Below are 3,285 nucleotides of genomic sequence, written 5' to 3'. Positions count from 1 at the left end.
AGTAAGGCGGACTGGAGCGGGATGACAGGTAAACTTTAGCGCTGCAGCGGGCGTGTATACTGGCTTTGTTCGTTTGCAGCGTCGGATGCGTGGGCACAGTGTTAGGGAGCAGGGCGTGTGAGGATGATTGGGGGCACTGAAGGTGGCGGTGAACTTGGGCTGAGGAGGTGGTTGGGGGCCTGGGTTTCGGCGACTGGGAGCAAGCCTGATTGCCCCCGGACAACGTGGAAATGGAAGTGAGCCTGGGGTTAAGCAGAGTTAAGAATAATTACCAGCGCCCAAAACTCTGCTTAAACGTACGGGACAAGTGCAATTACATGTCGCCTGGTGGAATTCCAGCAAGCCTGATTGCCCCCGGACAACGTCGGGGCGGGCTGCTAGTCAGTGCATAAGGGTGTAAAAACCTTTATATATCCTCTTTATTATACTACCAAGCCCTGTCCACCACTGGTTTGCATAGGAAACCTTTTTTGCAATGCAGTACTCAACATGGCATGAACAAAGGGACATTTTCTAATGTGTCAAGGGCGGAAGGAAGATTTATTGGAAATTAAAGGACATTTGAAGACACAATATTATGGGTGAAGGATGCAGAAGGCGACACCTAATCATCCAGGAAACAGTAAAACACTATGAAACAAGCAAAACAGGCAGGCAATGTGGGGACTGGTTCCAAACATCAGATGTGGGGCATTTGTTGACATTGAGAATAACATAGGAATATGACTAAACGTCTAAAGGCCTGATGTATAGTTTGGTCGACAGGGTATTCCATCCCAAACATGATGAAATACTATGCCCGACATACTCTTGGTCCACTGCAAAGGTCAAACCGAGCAGGGAAGGGCATTCCACACACCCCTATTTAGGGTGGACAGTGTAATAGCATTTATTCTGTCTGTCAGCACCAGTTAAATCTTTTGAGGGACACAATAAAATAATGATGGCCACTACAACCTGGGAGGAAATTTGCAATGTATAGGGATCATTAGGTATTTATTTTCATGCTTGTTCTTGTCAAGATGCTAAGTGCCTGTCCTCTGTGACCATCGTGTGAATTCACATCAGATGCTTGCTATTGTCAAAGATGTGATTTTGCATTCAGTGCTGTGAATGTAATTTGTCTTTGTTCTATAAAATCAAAAAACGAAAACTTTAAATTAGAAAATGCAAAGGCTTCCTTTACGTATCTGCATGTTGTGTACCTGGTGATACACTTTCAATTTACCAAGATGATATCATATAAAATAAAATAATATCCTGTTTGATACTGCTTTGTGTTTTGTGAGTGGTAGGGAGCCTAAGTGCTCCAAAGGGCCCTTATTCTAAGTTTTTTTTTGTGTCTGTGGGAAAATAGTCTGCCAGAATTTGCAATACTAGTTAGTGCCTCCCCATACACAACATGAATGTGTGATGTCAGATGCAAGTCAGACGGAGTCAGACAGAGAAGCTGTGTGGGTGGAGTTTGGGAGCTCGGTGCAGCTGAAGTGTTGGCCCGAACAAGTGCCAGGTAGCCCGCCCTACCCTTTTCTCTGATCCTCGCACTTTGAGAGAACAAGAGGACAACAGGATAGAGACCGGAGCCCCTTTCTTTGCCTGGGGCACAGTTGCACTCAAGATTGCTGAAGCGGCCGCACTAAGATAGGGTGTGTCCTTTGGCCTGGATGTGTTCCCCCCGCATGCACCCACTGCGATCCCCATCAAGCCTCTTTAGCCTCACAAGTCTCGCTATTTCTCCCTGATCCCCATGAAACCCCGAAATTAATTATTCAGACTGGACTATTGGACAACATCAATGGTAGTCAATATAGTGGAGGAACATCTTACACCCCTGATGACTGGGCCAACAAGACCACATCATGTCATAAAGAGCATTCATCAGTATTCTGCTTCCGTTGGAAGCTCTCTCATAGAGTGCCAAGATAAGAAGGGACCTGAGGAGAGCAGCACTGAAGCCAAACATCATAGAAATCTAAGTTAATGTGCTGAGACAACTGCTTCACATCCTGCACACCCTGAATTTACTGAGTACACTGAGCAGGGCGGTACACCTTGCAAGATCATGAGCTGGCAACCACGGGTAGTGCAGGTGACAAAGGTGAGAGGCCAGGCAGGAGGATGTGGCAGGCACTGGTTGAGAAAAGAGAAAGTCAGCCCTAGCATTTTTATCTGCTCGCACTATCCACAAGTACCTCACAAAGGCCAGGGATACTCCTCGTTAGGCAATATCTGCCAACCACTGGCAAATAATGAACTACCCCACATAAAAACAACTAGCATTGCCTCTGAAACCCCTATGATAACATGTATGGTTGTAAAATTGGAAGTTTTTAACAACAGTAAATGTTCAAAGATTATCCTCAACTAAGAACAATAACTGGAGTGGCTTAACAAGAGCTTTAAACCACCCCTAACAAACAAAGCAGCAGCCTGACATGGATGGTGGAGAACCAATACCGATCCGGTTCACTGACATAATATCCAGACCACAAACATAAAGATACATATTATTGAAACCTAAGCATAGTTAAAAAAAATATCGAGACCCTCCATTTAAGTGCTCATTTCGATGACGGGCGGAAAGCCTCCGATCGACAGTCGGAAGCATTCCAACCGGGTCAGAGACCTTCCACTTGACTTTGTTGGTTTACTTTTAGATAGCACGATTACGTTGTTCGCTGTCGGTATGTAAACCATTCGATTATTCCGACTTGCTTTGTACCAACAGTTTATTTCTGTCGTTCGGAACAACATTGTACTCCCCTATGGACAGCGGTTATGCCATCGCGATTACGATGTTGGATTCCAACAGCCTTTCTGTGTTGACCTGCCTGACACGTAAAGGCTGTTGGAAAGTGACCTTTGGGCCCCAGCGGGGCACCCTGACACCCATGGGTTACTGTTGGTTGCTGAGGGTGTACCTATGGTACCCCCTGTAAAACCCCGCACTGTGTGGCAGGCTCCATAGGGTGCCTGCAACAGGGTGCAGGGTTTTCCGCACTCACCTCATTTCCCTATAGGCGCCTGTGAGAATGCCATTTGGTGCGCGGAACAAAAGGTTCCTTAGAGAACAGTGCGACTCTGACCAAATAGTGTTTGGTTGCATTGTAATCCAGCCGTCGGACCCGCCAACTGAGTCATGGTTGGTCCCAATTCTGAGACGATTTTGCTCGTAGGCAAATCTGACCAACATTGTAATTGGCCCCTAAATGTAAAACAAAATCTCCTGCCTGCATCCTGATATAAATGGCAGTGTCTAGCAGACACCGCCACCATATGAAACCC

Source organism: Lissotriton vulgaris, chromosome 7 (genome assembly GCF_964263255.1).
Source record: "Lissotriton vulgaris chromosome 7, aLisVul1.2, whole genome shotgun sequence".
In the NCBI taxonomy this organism is placed as follows: Eukaryota; Metazoa; Chordata; class Amphibia; order Caudata; family Salamandridae; genus Lissotriton; species Lissotriton vulgaris.
Note: the sequence above shows the minus strand (reverse complement) of the source record.